This window comes from Lepisosteus platostomus, chromosome 11, assembly GCF_059453375.1.
Source record: "Lepisosteus platostomus isolate fLepPlt1 chromosome 11, fLepPlt1.hap1, whole genome shotgun sequence".
Lineage (NCBI taxonomy): Eukaryota > Metazoa > Chordata > Actinopteri > Semionotiformes > Lepisosteidae > Lepisosteus > Lepisosteus platostomus.
This window is the reverse complement of record NC_142621.1, coordinates 32,893,327-32,910,009: the sequence shown is the minus strand read 5'-3', so window position 1 is coordinate 32,910,009 and position 16,683 is coordinate 32,893,327. Positions and strand designations below refer to the sequence as shown.

Sequence of the window (16,683 nt, the reverse complement as noted above, 5' to 3'; positions counted from 1 at the left end):
AAGGGAGGCAATGAAAAACAACAAGCAGAAGCAACTACTTGTCTACCCAATTGAAATCGTGACAGAATCCTGGATCTACTGTTCCGGATTTTGCAATGATTATGTTCCAAGTTATGCAGAAAAGAAGAAAATGCATTTTGCTGGGAATTACCCCCTAGAGCAGAAATTGGCAAGAGAACAGTTTAAATGTTAGGGAAGTTGTGTTTTCTTTTTTCCAAGAAGGCGAATATGACATCAGTGGATCGGATCCCTGTAGCTCAAGCTGTCAAGCCAGAGGTTATTCACAATGTTGGGCTGGAGGCCGCAGAAAGAGATTTCATGCACATTTCAAAGAATCTATCCAGACCCACTGAGAAATGTGCTGTGATCAGGACCTTAAATATTACTATTTAATTCTAATTAGATGTTAATATATTACATTATGATGATCACCTGGGAACCAGATGAGAATTGGACTGCTGTACAATGCTGATGAATTCATGTGTGTTGATTTTGGTTGTTGGTTCTCATGTGTGATCTATATAAGGAATCTTTTCCTCCATACAGGTTATGATATTCAGTCGGTCCTAAAGGTGAAGACTGCCCTTGCTTTTTATAGTTTGTTTAACAGAACCCAATTCTTTTAACCTTGATTGTGCCATTATGAAGTCCTTTGCAATTGGCTGTAGTATAAATCTTACCCTAATTGTCTCAGTGGTCAAGTTTTCAGGAAATTGTTGTACAGTCTGAAGTGATTAGTAATGATTATTGGTCTTAATGGTGGCTTGGTTTAAATGACATGCTAACTGTGGTTTGAAGGAAACCATCTGGGGTTTTCAATGTTTTTTTGCCTCTCAGCAGGTTTTTTTTACAAAATGCCTCTGAAAGAGTTTAAAGGAATGAGACAATGAAAACACTTAAAATTCACTTAGAGCAAAACAAAAACAGTAAAGCTGTCAAACAAATTGTGGTCTATATTGCAATTTGAAAAAAATGTTCCTGCAGCTATAAAGACATGACACACACTTTTTGGTTTTTAAATTTGAAGTTTGAACTTCACCCCTCCACCTGCTCCACTACAACACTATTGAAACTCCCTGGCACATTGCTGCACTCCTGCTCCTCTTTAGGGGCCTGCTAACTACCACACACAGCCAGAAACTCTCCCCAGTCCAGTTTTTGGTTCATTGTACATAAACTTGTCACTACCACTTCCCCACACATTGGAATCATTTACTTAATACTAAAAATACTTGGGGAATGTTTTCAGCAGGAAATTCACACAGGAAGAGAACACAGGCAGGACCTATAGGGAATTCAGAAATAGAATAAAATATCCATCCTTTTATCATTAATATGGATTTTAAGCTATTTTAGCAATCCAACATTTTTTAGTTATGACAAGCACTCCTGCTCTAAAATGTACAGGGAAAACAGAGATGACATGACTTCTTGTCTCCTTGACACAGTATGGTTACAGTGTGATTAAGCAGGCAAATGACTTAAAAGGGACAGAGAGAAGCTGAGCCTCCAATCTTCTGGACCAGCCCTGTGCTTTAAGCTGATGAGTTTGTTTCTAAAATAGGGCATTCTTTCACATCCTCTTGGCTGCAGCCACCCTACTGGAAGGAAGGCTTGGTAACCATCTAGGAGTCACATGACCTCCTGCAGCCCAGCTCAGTTAGATCCCAGTAGTACCGTGAATAGGTCCTGAACTGTACAAGCACTTTACAGCCACTTTGTTGAACTGGGCTAAAACTGACTGGTATCAAAATGAGTGGTTATCAGAACTTTAACTTTCTATACAATAAAACATACAGGGATCCTTAATAGTGGTTTGCTGAAGCACAACAAACATCTGATTTTTGCAAGGGATTTCAAGTATTCTGTCACAAAATCAGATTGATCAGACAACAACATACATATGCTCCTAAGCCACACAGCTTTCCTAATATTAGGAGGACACAGTGCACTGCCATTGCATTCAGAATACTTACTGGACTCATCTATATCTGTGGTATTTTAAAAAGTGTTTTTCTATTTAAGAATGTAAAGATATTAGCCTATTCAGTTAAGATGAAGAAACAACACTGTTCTCTTCCTTGTCTCTCTGTACACAGTCTTTCCAAATGACCTGAATCTCAAAATAAAGGTGGTTAGGAATCTGTCAGGCAGTAAACATTAGCCAGATTCAAACCAGCAATCATCAGGCTATAGGGCTCTCACAGGTGTGCTAGACAGTGCCTTCACCAGCTGAGCCACTCTGAAGCACCATCAACATGAAACTGATTTTTCCTGGTGATCATAAGGATGTGCAAAAAGCTCTGGAGCAATTTTGAGTGCAGGGCATTTTGTAACATAGTGATTATTTAACTTAGCTGTCTTTCCTTTGAACAGGAACATTCATTCCACAATAAACACAGTATGCATAGACAGTAAAGCAAGAATTTTTTAAACCTTTTAATTTCCTGCTTATTAAGAATCTCCAAAAGGAATGCACTAATGTGAAATATATTATTCATAAACTACATGTATTGTAGGCTTTGTTGCAAAAATGTATCTCAAAGGTCATTAGCAAAAATAAGTTGACGTAGAATAAAACACCCTGTTTTCCACTAAAATACCCATTTAAACCACAGAACGTATGTTATGTGCACTGTTCGTATATGTCATAGAATCCTTTCCATTTTCCCCATACATTATTAGGAGTTTCACATTTTCTGTTCAGATTTATACCCGAGTGTCATGAGATCTTTTTCCACTTGGTTTCCCCTTTTTTCTGTACAGTATGGTGAGTGAGTCACTCATTAGAGGCAGCTCTTCAAAGAAAACCGACTCTCTGCATGCCACAGCAGGCTCCCTGCACTTTCTACAGTTGTGTTTTTGAAGAAGAGCATCAAGGGACGTTGCTGTGCTTTGCCCTCTTTCCACTAGGTCAATGGCAGAGTTTAAGAGCGAGAGGAGGTAGTGAAGCAATGTTCAGGAAATCACACAGGCTCTTCTAATTTCCTGATCTCTCAATAAGCCCACTCACTTCCTGTTTGTCAGTGTGAAATGCTTCAATTTGTTCTGCTGCAAATTCATCATTGCCACTTAGAAATTGTAGACATACAGTAGATGTGCAAATACATATCAGCACCTCTAGTTTGCCACTGAACAAGTGTAGCTCAAAACAAGCAGGAAAAGAAAAATGTGTATTTTATTTTCAATTTAGAATCATTGACTGATGTATACCTTTCTGACTTGGAATTGCCAATTCACAATCAAATTTGGCTCACCACTACGGGCTTCTTATCGACACGGTGAGAACATTCAGGTGGGGAGCTGCGTCAGCATGCGTAGTCTGCAAAGGAACAAGTAATAGGGTTATTCCATGCTGAAAAGGGAAGAGAGAAAACACAACGTTTCGGCTGTGGAACCTTCTTCAGGTGTCAAGACAAGGCTCCACAGCCGAAACGTTGCATTTTCTCTCTTCTCTTTCCAGCACGGTGAGAACATGACTACTATTAATAATAAGAACTGTACACACTTTTCCTAGACATTCACCATTTCACACGCTGTGTAAAAGATTCCCTGCAGAAAGGTTGGCATCAATGGGTGATGCGTTGAGTATCATAGACTCAGAAGTGGCTGTTGAGACAGCAGCTGGAAACCTAGTAATGTTTAGCAGCCCCTCACACTCGGAACTCCAAAATACCATACTCTGAATGAGGGCCTTTCCAGGAATGAGCCTCTTGGGATTACTTAGATTGAAGTAGTTCACAGCCATTTCTTTTCAACAACTGTATTTTCTTAAGCTCATTTGCAAAAGAAATACACAGCTTGTTTTAAAAACAAAAACTACCTTAGTGGCATGTACTAGGAGACCATGTCTACTCCAAAAATAAAATACTGACACTCAAATATCCTTTCAAGTATTTATTAGCACTAAACCACTGAACAGTGTGTAATTATCACTGTATTGTGCAAGGTCAACACTCCAGGATCAAGGTATGGATGAATAATTTCAAACCTATCTGGCACAGCATTGGTCAGGGGGTAGATGCTGTTGAAGCTGTCCAGCACTGTCTGCATCAGCTGGACCATGGGTCCTGCCTATACTGTACCTCTGTCAACCAAAGCCGGCCTGTCCACTGCTGGAATGCTGTTCTGTATTGGGAATGCTTGACTGACCCTTGAAATTCATGCTCATGCAGGCAAGCAATTACCTGCAAATAATCACACAGCTGCACATCAACATGCTTTACCAATTCTGCTGTTCAAAATGTATACTCCATGTCTTCTCTCTTCCGAACACTATTTGTACTCAGTCAATATCCATGTGAGATGGCACTCCGTAACATAATGAAATATCTTTCCCACTATATGATGTCTTTTTCTGGAGCACAACGATCCCCCCTCATTCTTTTGCCTCCACACTCTCACTCCACAGTCAAACCTATGCGCAGAAATGTGTTTCATCTGAGAAAAATGGCATTCTGACATTGTTTTCTAAACCCAGTAGAATAGAGGGCTGCCCACAGCAGTTATGTGTGGTGTTGATGCAAGGTGAGTCACACACCAGCACAGAGAGATAGCTACTGTAGCCAAGCGTGATAAAGTTGGCCATTTTAATTAACACTGGTTTCAGACGGGTTCTGATGGCTTGTTGAGATGCAGTAGGTGCTGAAGGACATACAGCAGATCAAGTGAACGATTAGACAGCGTTGCAATCCTTACTATGAAACAATAAGCAAAGATGGCATCCACCTACACCGAGCTCACTCCTGCTTCTGTATTTCATAAGGGTGTCTGGCAATCAAACTTCAAATGAAGTCCTGCGTACACTTTAGACTCCAGAGTCATGAGCATGTTGCATGATGTGTGCTTGCCCCTGACTGCACATGCAGATCAATTATTACAAGATGTATGCCTCTCTTACGAGTCCAAATTCCAGATATGCAAGCAGCACATACTGTATGTGATACTGATTAGCAATGAATAAAGACATTAATACTGTAAGTTATGAAAGTGGCTATTAAAGCATCTCAGGATCTAGAGACCATGATGTCTCAGGGTTCAGTACTGGCAGCTCTTATCTTCAAAGTAAGAAGTAAGAACTGAGGCTTTCGTTGAGCTGTAGGGGATCTGAGACACACTGATCAAATGGAATCGTAAGGTTTACCTTAGTTAATTAAGTTCTTAGTAAATCATTAACAGTCACCAACAGTCCAGAAAAAAGGATAAAAGATAGGGAGAAAGAAGGGTGACAGAAAAGAAAAGACAGGAGAGAAGACAGACGGAAAGATACAAGGAGAGAGAAGAGAAAAATAATGCCAGGCGCTTGTTTCAAACAGCTTTAAGAACAGATTTGAGTCAAGTATTGGAACCTTGTTAAGAGAGCATGCTATTCTGATGTTTAAGGAAACTCTGTTTTCCTTTATAAAGAATCTCCAGGTTCAAAACGGTATCTCCTGGTTATTGGATCCATTTTTAAAAATAGTGAGATAGGTTCCCATTCACGTAGCAGCATCTGGATTTATAGAGAGATTTGTAATCTCTTCCACTGTAATTAGAAGGCAGGTTTCTCCTTCTGTGTGGCCTGTTAGGCATTATGGATGATTCAGAATACTTGGTAGCATTTTGTTAAATAAAAGTTGGCAATTTGGAAACTGGAATAAAGAAAAACAATCAGAGCCATGGCACAAAGGAAAAAGAAACCGAGCATTTCAAAATCACTAATGTGAAATGTACAGAAGAAGAAAGAACTTGAAGGTGTAATTACCAATTAGCCATGACCAAGTCAAGAAAAATACATGCAGTTGATGACAAAGAAATAATCAGATCTGCTAAGGAAAATAAAGAAATAAAATCAGTGAAACGACCAACAATCTCCAGAGTGTAGGGGTGAAAGTGGCAAAGTCTACAGCTCACAGAAGACCGAGGCAGCACAATCACACAGGCTACACTGAAAGATGATTCTTACGTAAACTGCACAGCACACCTAAAACAGAAAATGTTAGAATTTTTTCATTCTAATCCAGATTAGAATTTGCTCTGAAGTACAGAGATGAGGCATGAAACGTTCTGAAAAAAAGTTTTATGGACAAATGAGACCTAGATAAAGCTTTACCAAAGTGATGAAAGGGGTAAAGCGTGGAGAAAGAAAGGAACTGCAGATGTTCCAAAGAGTACCAGCATCTGGGAATCAGGGTGGAGGAAATGACACGGCCTGGGCAGGCACGGCCACCTCTGGAACGGACTGATTCCTCTTCATGGATAATGGAACTAATGCAGGTGGATGAATTGTGAATTATGAAGATTAAATGGCCCAAAGCCAGTGGGAGAAAATACTTTCAATGCTTATTATTCAATGCTGTTTTTTTAAGATGTAGCATTACAATGGCCACAAAATGTGCAACCAGTTATTTCATCAGAAGGAAAAAAAGTGGAAAATGTTAGACTGGCAAAGTCAATCTTCAGATTTAAGCAAAAATGGATGGATGGAGGATGCATTTTACATGCCAATTACATTTTATTGCTTAAGTCTAATCATGCCAATAACTTCATGCAAGACTTCAAAGTAAAGGCCTTAATAAGCAACCAAATACTGACTATTACACTCTAACATGATGAAATGTATGCATGTAATGACTCAAAAATAAAACAGATATGATATTGTATTTCACATTCATTCATCTTTTGATTACAAATACAAGTTGCTTGACTGGAAAGAAAAAAATAAGTTTTGTCTGTGCTGTCCTAATACTTTTGAAGAACAGTGCATATCTAAAACACTTTGTATTAAAGTTAAGACAAGTGAATTATACAAACCTTTGGCATTTCATCTGTAAGAATGTTTCTGTAGAGCTGACATCATAACCTCACATGAGACCTATCAAAACAGGAAAATCTTAAGCTGAGCTTTAGACTGAGTCACAGAGGAAATATGTCTCATTTCTGTTGGGAGAGAGTTCCACACACGTTGTGGTGAAAAGTTACAAAATGGCAACAAAACACTTATTTCCCGCATGGCCACTGCTACTGGAAATGTGCAAACAGAGCAATGAGATAATTCAGCATTTTTAACACTCAAACAGTCCTTGTATGGCAATAATTGATGGTTAAGATAAATCCCAAAATGAAAAACAAAGCTATTTATTAACAAACTGAGGTCTGTTATGCAGATAATAACTGGTTGGAAGAAATACAAATGGCTAAGGAAAAAGAAAAACATCACAGGACAGGGTTTTGGGAAATGGCCATCACATTTGCAATTTTACAATCAGTAGGCAGAGCCCAACTCCATGAGCCAAATAAATATGGCAGTGAGTGGTCTGTGCTTTGAGACCTGCTCTTCTAAAATTGTAAATCATACCTTTGGAGTCATAGGTGATCATGTTATGTTCAAAATGTCCTACAGGATCTTTTTCTTTGCCTCTTTCATTCAGCATATCAGTTGTTTCAGGGCGAGTGTTTGCCCTACCAGTTAGTCAGTCCCCGTCTGTGCATGGAAAACTGAAGTCCCCCTTTTACATAACCTCCTCTTATAAGAGTTAAGATTAAATAAGAGTTTAGAATAAACCTAGCTGGAACAAAATCCAGTGGGCACGTGGGTCACCAAGACATGGATTGGGAACCCCTGCTTTAGCACACATCTATTAGTAATTCTCTTGAGCTTTAAAGTATCATGAAAGATCCAGACATGCAAACTAATTTAAATCCATCTGCCCAAAGCCATTTTATTTAAACCTGTACCTTACCATCTCTTCCGTCTTGTCTGTCTTGTGAACATTGTGAGCCCTCTAATATTAAAATTAATCTCCATCACTCTAGAAGTGCTTCTACAATCATAAATTGAAGAAATGATCTCAGAGGGTCATAACCAAAGCTGGAATAGAAAGAATGTACAAAAATCTCGAGCAACTGAAACCTGCTGGTCAAAAACATATACTTTCGTTAATTACAATCTCATGTGTAAAATGTTTAAGGTACAATCTGCACATAAACCCAGTAACTAACAGCAATGCAATACCTGTAGAATGTGAAAACTGACAGATGAGGATTTCCTCCATCCATTCAGCAGTTCATCTAGCAGGCCAAAACTGTGTGTTTCCCTGTGCCGCAAATGAGGTGGATGTCCTTAGAATATTCTTGCCACCTGCTACATTAGAACACAGTTTATAAAGTCACCATGCATTGCAGACCATCAAAACCCGAGGTTTTGTGGAGTGGCCTACCTCTCTACTCTTTATTTTAAAGTGATCATGTATGCAGCAAGTATGCAAGTGTGCCACTGGGGAATAAAAAGGATCACCAGAAATCATCTGTGTTAGTAAAAAACAAATTGAAAAATTCTGGAAAAATGCACAATCATAGCAGTAGGTCTGGCAGCTGAATTGGTAAGTGGTACAGATTCACAGGTCATAAAGTTGTTTCAATAAATGTATTGGCATCAGCTCATTTTTGACCTTTTCTTAAATGCACCTTGTCCTTACTTTTTCCTCATTGCAGGACTAAAAAACTGCTGGTGTTCATGTAGATACTACATTTGCACTATCAGTATCAGTATTGCCAAAACAGGAGGAAGGAAATCCTGATTTGCAGATCATTAGGAAAGTTAGCAGCCTCATTAGCCAACAAAGCACAGTACAGAAAAATGTGTTTTCTCAGTAACTCTTGGCTGCAGGCCTAGTCTGTCTCCTAAGTATTTAAAAGCTGGAAGGTGGCCAAGAATATGGCTCTGGTGATGCAAGACTATTCTCAGAAGATATAAGTAATCATAAAAGGGTTTCGCCATGATGCAACAACAAAGTGAAATACCACTGTACGCTTGACAGTTTCAGCACAGAGTCACGTGAGATCTGCGTCACTCTCTAAGTGAAATCAAAGCATGACAAAGCCACCCCTCTATGTTTGTAAAGGTCTCTCAATAAAAGAAAATATCAATGAGATATGTAAGGTCAAAAAGTTTGTTTGGACAATCAGAACTGTCCAATGTGAACATGTGAACCAGGAAATGTGAACTTTCTGTCACCACAGACAATGACTTGGCAGGCTAATTTGTTTTCCAACACCTACACCAACAATTCTGGAGGTAGTATCGGTATCAGACAGAGGAGTGTTGATTTAGGATGAATTATCAGCAATCCACCATGTGGGCTGAAAGAAAATAACAAATATCTCAATTGTCTTTGATATACAAAGGATCTTGGGCTAAGTGTGACAAAAACACATGCTTGCCTTCCTCTGTATCAAGATCACACTGTAGTACAAGGGCACACTAAAGGCGGATAAGATGTTGATATAGTCCTCCCTACCTTATGGCTCTGTCCATAACTTGCACCTGTGGCACTGCTTTTCATCAAACTGTCTGCAGCCTCCCAGAGGGGTCCTGGTGCAGGAGAATTACAAAGAGCCAACCCACTGCAACTAAAGGGAACCCCTTGATATTACAGTGCAAAATGCTAGAGTCCTTTTCTTGGAAGAAACATTTAACATTCCTCTTCCTTTATATACATATTGTCCAGTTATGTTTCTAAAATGGCCCACACAGTTTTCACATAGTTTAGACAATTGCCCAAAAGTATAAACTGCCAAGCTACCAAGTACAATTTGGCGCTTTGTGATTTATTTACAAAATGTGTGTCCCAGCTTGGTGATTTACTGTTAGAACTCTATGCACACAAATATATATATATACTAAATATATATGTATATATTTATATATATGCAAAATATATATATATACTTTTCTTATTCAAGTGCTTTAAAAGAGTTTACAATAAATATGGTGTTAATGCAGTTTTTCTCCCAAATTCTTACTGTAAATATGGTGCTCTGGATAGGAAAGAAACTAGCATTTGTTTTCCAAGTCAAAATACATTTGAACAAAACTGAAATTTTTCTGATGTCATCCTAATGATTTTCAAAACTCCAGTCTTGTGAGCTCTAGCACAGAGTTTCTCTCTTGAGATCTTGGTGCAGTCACTGTCCAAGGTCACACATCACTTCTGTTTTCGCTAATCACTCAGTTTGTCAGATGTAAACTAGGACCATTGTGCTCAATTGTAAGGCAGACACTAGCTAAGATGAGCCCCCTTCCCCACAGCTGTACACTGTCTGCTAAAGTTGATTATCTGAGTTCATCATGAGAAGTCATGGGACAGCTTATCCCACACACTCTCTAGTGTGGGTTGCAAAGGTGGAGTGACATTTTCTGATAATTGCTGTAAGGTGGAAAATGGAAAACTAGCAGAATACATATAATCTATTTCACTTCACTTCTCTAATCTATCACCTGTGCATACAAATTGGTCAGGTGCAACCAACAGGTTCCTGTAATCTCTTTAGCCTTTGTCACAAAATCTTGGGGGATCACTTTAGATTTAGGTTTAAACTGTTCCATCCTCTGCTTAGGATCAGAACTGAAGCACCGGGAGATATATTCCAAGTCGTCAGTGTATCTGGCAGAAGATTGCATACTGAAAAAAAGCAAAAACTACAGAAGCAGATTAACCTGAAACTCCAGGTATACAACTGTGGGGTAAAAAAAGAAGACTTAGGAATATCCTTCCAGGGAGGTTTGTTTATAAATATCTCAGTTTGCTGGCAGTCTGCACACAGTTTCACTTCTGTCAAGGAGTATTTGAACGTGTGTGAGTGAGAGAGAGAGAGGGATTTTTTTCCCTTTTTCTTCCACGTGGTCTTAATTACCCACCTGTGGAACACAGCCAATAAAAACTGCCTCCAGTTTCATCTTTATCAGAAACAATTTCTTCAGCATGTAGGCAGAGAATCATCCTGGGCTGAGCATCTGACCTATGCTACTGTATATAAGATCTGGGCTGCAGAAGTATGAGCACAGCTGGAAATCACAGAGTCAGAGAAGGATGGAGATGGATGAGTTTCTGGGCGCAAGGGATCCTTCCCATGCGACACGGAGGTCCTGGATTAAGAATGGTCTTCTGATGGCCGTGTTCCTGCTGTTGATGGTGGCGCTGATATCGGTGGTGACGATGTACTGCTTGTCTCCATCTACCCTGGATGCACAACGCACTGAGGTACAGTACTGCATCACAGAATATTAGGAGACAGCTGGCATTAGCCAGGTTTAAAATATTTATATAAAGAATTGTAAACAGTTGCTTTTATTAGCACTTGCATGACTGACTTAACTTATTTACTAACTTTTTGTTAAGTTTATTTTGCTAACTGTCAGTTTACATAGCACTCATTCATATGAGCAATGTTCTATTCATCTAAATAGTTGAATGAATAGTTAAACTCTCACTGACAAAGGTGCAAAAACCAACATTAAGTGTCATCTGCTTGAATAAATGAGTGTTTAACAAAATTAGATAGTGTATCACTCACTAATAAAACTGTTTTAAGTAGTCAGTGCTTGTTTCACTTAAATTAGTTCAATTTAGATACTACAGTAGGTCCCAGTATTGTGTTTGTTGCTAGTATACAGTATATGTAACTATAAATATCCATAAGTGTCAGTGTGTATGTGAGAGAGAAAGCAGCTCTTCCAAAATCTTATACTTTCAGGGATTAGAAGGTATCACTTCTTGCATTTTTATTCTGATTTCATGAGATTATATCTGCAAAAACAGCAAAGAACAAATATTACAATGGGTGTTCTAAAGCTTTCTTGCAGAGCCTGTGAGCAAGATATGTTTAATATCATTAAGCATTAACCTCACATAGCCTGCTTTTTGGGAGAACAGGGCAAAAATCTCTATGAATTTTGAAGATATTTTCTGAGATTTTAAGGTTTGCATGTGAACATCTAGAGTATTACAGGAATTATAAACGCAAATACAGTCTGTGTAAACAGAGTTAAAAAGATGATACACTCTTTTTTCTAATGCTCATTTATTTCTGAGCTATAATCTAGCTACACTTCAAAAAAGTTTTATATAATTTTCTATACTGGGGAACCTATACTCTAATGTATAATAGATTACTCTGCATACTGCCACACTTTGAAGGCTTTATTATCCTGTGGCGGTGGGACATTTTGGCAATCACTTTGGAAAAGGTAGGCAAGAGAAATTATGTTTCAGATGTGGATCTTATCACACTCATTCCATTTTCTTTCAGGAAGAGAAATTGTCTATAATCTATCACTTCAATGGTGAGTATAGCTCTTACTTACTTACTGATAACAATGCAGACTGCATTTACAGTACAGGCTCACCTCACAATAAAGCAGAATGCAACATGAAAACTTCAATTTCAAGCCCTGCCACATGACAATGAGCAGTTCTGACACAGGGATAATACACATGGAAAACCACATGAAGCACTGGAAGGAGCTTTATCTGGTAGCTTTGAATTTGTATATAGCCTGATACAGAGAACGTTTATATATTTCAAGTAGCAGAACCTTCTTCTTATTCAGATGTCACTCAGTCTCTATATATGGAATAGATACTGTTTGGCAGAATTAGCATGTGTCTCCATGATGGCATCCTCTGGTGAATGCTGGAGAAGTTAATGTCCTCTGGTTTGCATGTCTCAGCCCATGGGTACATGCTCTCCATGGCAGTACAGTACGGTCTTGACATCTGCATGGGCTCAGGGCTGAGAACTGTCTCGAATAGCGAAATTCACATACAGTATAACCAAGTCCACCCTATAACATCGATTCATGTACTGTAGTATATAGTATGTATGGCTAAAAGACATAAGCAACCTTCCCTCAAAATAAAATTAAAGTACTAATGCATTGGCTTTAAGTTAATTGAAATAACATCATAAACTAAAAGAAACAAAACTAATCAAAAACATACAGTAATCAGCTAAAATAAAAAAACATGAATCCATCTTCCTCTGTATACAGTGTACAGTGCGGCATCTTACTGGGGCAATTCAGGAGGGTACAGAAGCCATGCCTCACCTGGGATTTGAACCCCTTCAAGTTACAAATTCATTTCCCTAACCACTGCTCCACATATCACTTGGTCTTAGACCTAACAGGCAGAGACAAGTAAAGGTGTATACTGTCTATTATTAACTCTTGTGAGGCTGCCTCTGCTGTAAACCTCTTTTGCCAGTTGACTATTCCCTTCTTGTACAAAATCCCAATCACACATCTACTTCTTTCATATTTGAAAATTGCTCAAATCCAGGACTCTCCTGCAGTTTCCTCTGTGTCCTGTTCACTGTAACACAGGTTGCTCTAGCCAGACAGGCCTAAGGGGGTGGGGGGGATTGGGCACATGGCATACACACAACACAGAAAACTCAATTCAGAACTGAGAGATCAAGAAAAACACCACGGAGTCAAAAGCTGATGCTCACTTTATGCTAACTCTAACAAGATGAAGATAATTCACATTAAAATGCAGTTTCGGATTAAATGACACACACAGTGGCAAACCTAAAGGAATTTAAAAAAAAAACCCAGTATATTAATTAGGGTTATTATTCAATAAAACACCAACACAGTTTTATTCACCCACAGAAAACTCTGGCTGAATAAAAGCATAGTCCTATGAACACATTTACCCACTGCACACCATCTGCAGATACTTCCTGTTCCGTTCTCATGGAACTCTCCACCTGTACACAGTAGTGACCTGGGAGTAGTTAGTTTACATCAATGCCAAAGAACAGTTTCCTTTTCGCTTACGTACCATTACGTATATGTGGTGAGTTCACAAACCAGAAAAAAAAAGAAATGTCATCAGACTGGTTTGTTTCCAGCAGCTTTCCCCAATTTAAGTACAGAGAAATGGGAAGAGAGGTGATCACAATATTTCCATGGAGAACTAGGCGTGACTTGCTCACACTGCTGCTATCCTTCCATTCCAGAAAAACATTCCAGAGAAACTTTCCTCGAGCATTCACATACCAGACTGGCTCTCAGAATTAATGGAACTTTCACAGACCAATCCTTGTAAATATTGTTGACCTTATTAAACATGGTGGGCTTGTCAGGTTTTCTTCCATGACTTGCAACTGCCCACAGTGCAAAAGGACAGGTTACCAGTTCTAGATGTCTCAAATTCCTGTACACATAGCAATGGCATGATCTTAATGACCAAGCTTGTGTGAATAAGATTCTGTCCATTCTCTCCTGAGGATCTCTTTTGAGGTCACACATGGACTTTTACAACTTTTACAAATATTGTTAAAGGACTTTCACAAAACTTGCACAGGTACAGTAAATAGATATTCCCAATACGTCCAGATTGTCTGATATTTTAGCTAGAGAAACAGCAGTAATGTATAGCAACACACATTAGAAGAACATGCCATGTTCTTAAAAATGCCTACTTAGCCTACTTCTATATATAGACTCTGAGGTTTTTTCCACTTTTGTTTAGATCCTCTTTCATGTGCTACAAAATACTTACTGGAGCCCCTTCGATAGATATAAAGTTCCACTGATGACTGTATGCTACCCACACTGTGACAAACACTACTGCATTGATATCTTTTGTATTGCTTCATCTGTTCTTTTTTGTTGTTTCTCAGAGAGCAACTACAACCAGACATCGTTAACCTATAGGGTGGCTGAAGTGCAAAAACCAGGCTCCTATTTAATCATCAGCGAAGTGTGGTGGCACAGTATCAGCAGCAAGGACAAGAAGGAAGATTTCAAAGCAGAACTCCAATTTGATCCAAAGAGGGATACGCAGAATAAATGGAACCACAATATCGCCTGTGATAATACGCCCAGAGTTTTTTTAGGCTTCAAAACTGATCTCAGGAACAAACACAAAATCTATGTGCGGCTGAATGTGGAGAACAATATAGACAGGAATAAATCCAAGGTGGAGATCATTGAGCTATAGAGAGTAGCAGTGACAGGGGGTTTGGAAATCTGGGGAGAAATGGAAGAGGTAGCCCAGTCCCTCTCTCTCACAATCTCCAATACTAGAGCGCAGGGGAAGCACGAATACACCATCACTGCCTGCTCTCTGGAGGCCCACTTCACACTGACATCTCACTTCATGTCTAGGTGCTTGTGTACACAGCCAAGTGCTGTGGTCATCATAATGATGACAGGGTAAATAATTTACCCACTACAAAGAGATGAGAAATCAGGACTGCAGAGTGATTCAAATTACAAGAGACTTTTTAAAACCATGTGCACTACTCCACTTGACGAATTTTCTTCATAGTACAGTGCATCATTCTAAAATTGTTCCCTCCTTCGGACAGTAAAGCATTTATTTATGGATATACAAAAAGGCAGCAATGCTCACAGAGCAAGGTAGCCAGGAACTTGAGCTCCCAGGGTACTAAGAACATAAGAAAGGTTACAAATGAGGAAGCCATAATGAGAGGAAGCCATACGGCTCATCTAGTCTGTTTGGTAGTTAGTAGTTAAACGATCCCACAATCTTATCTGGCAGTTTCTTGAAAGAAGTCAAGGTATCAGCTTACACTCCATGGCTGGGGTAGTTTGTTCCAAACTCCTCCTGCAGCTGGTCAGCTGCTGCCTAGAGTTGTCCATCCCAACTGTGCCACAGACTTCTGGGGTGGGGTGAAACAGACTGAACATAACGGAGACTGGAAGAGGAGGAGGAGATGTAGGGGCTGCAGTCTGTGTAGAATGGCAGTCAGCTCAACCTGACTGGTAAATAAATCATTGGGGATTATATACTGTAGGTACTGAAAAAACTACAAAAACATAGGGTTCACCTCACTCCTGGGGCTCAAATGGGATATGGTTTTTATCTGCTGAGAAATACTGTAGGTAAAGAGTTCCAATACAAAGACACTACTGTCCACTGCATAACAATCCTAAGAATACAGGATTGAATTTTTCATGGAATGAATCAATGACATATGAATGTTTAGCTGTTGATTTTTTGTCTTACAATATCTACTAAATTGAAATCTGAAATATTTAGGCTGTTCAGCATTTTGTGTCCTGTTCCATATGCTACCTTATTAGCATTCTGTATTTCCACTGACACTGAAATGCACTAGAAAAAAGCCACAAGATGTCTCCTTCAATACTGGGGGTGTGTGGTGAGCCCACACTCTCTTTCGTACTTTGTAGGACAAACTTATTAAAAGTAATTTTGGTTACCAAAACATTATAAATGATTGCATAAACTGAAGCTGATTAATCACTTATTTCAATGATATATACATGTCAGTTTTTTGTATAATTTCAATTGCACAATATCAAATAAAAAGATTCTGAAAACATTTTGATCATAATCTAACATGATAATTCAGAAGCTATGGACTAGGCTACATTTAGCCTCTGACCAATACCATACTCCAGAAGTAAGCCCAGGTGAAACAGTCACTAAGAGTTCTGGGCTTTAACCGTGAAGGTTATGGGTTCAAATCCCAGGTCGGACATTGCTAGCTTTGGGTTAATTCGGTGCCAGGGCCTCTGGATGCAAGCTTAGTGACAGCAGCTACATAAACATCACTGGCAAGCAGTCCAAATACTTTGCAAAAAGTTCAAAGAAAGTGATGAACCCTGTTTGGCACTTTGCAAAAACCTTCATTAATGAATTGATCATTAATCATTAACAAAAGCACCAGAATCAATAAGCAATTTTCAAACAATTTCCATTTCATTTTTTTGGTTTGTGTTACAATGCCATGCTGACGCAATTCAGGCACTGTGATATCGCTTTCAACAGCATCTACAATTAATAATAAATGTTATTAATATTTTTAAGTGTAAACTTTATTGTTCTGTGTGTTGTGATTATCTGCTGTCTTATTTTAACCAAT

At 38.9% G+C, this 16,683-nt stretch overlaps 1 protein-coding gene and 1 long non-coding RNA gene across 3 annotated transcripts in view; one reads left to right on the top strand and one right to left on the bottom strand.

Annotated features, from left to right (window-relative positions):
* LOC148652487 (uncharacterized) overlaps positions 1 to 16,683 on the bottom strand; it is a 93,809-nt gene that overhangs the window by 30,545 nt on the left and 46,581 nt on the right. For both annotated transcript variants that reach the window (XR_015925351.1, XR_015925354.1), the window contains exon 4: positions 6,793 to 6,853. The gene's annotated coding sequence lies outside the window, so the exon portion shown is untranslated. The remainder of the gene's footprint in view (positions 1 to 6,792; positions 6,854 to 16,683) is intronic.
* On the top strand, positions 9,875 to 14,647 carry LOC148652488 (uncharacterized). Its single transcript, XR_015925363.1, has 3 exons — positions 9,875 to 11,021; positions 12,070 to 12,103; positions 14,452 to 14,647. It is a non-coding gene; the product is annotated as an uncharacterized LOC148652488 (long non-coding RNA).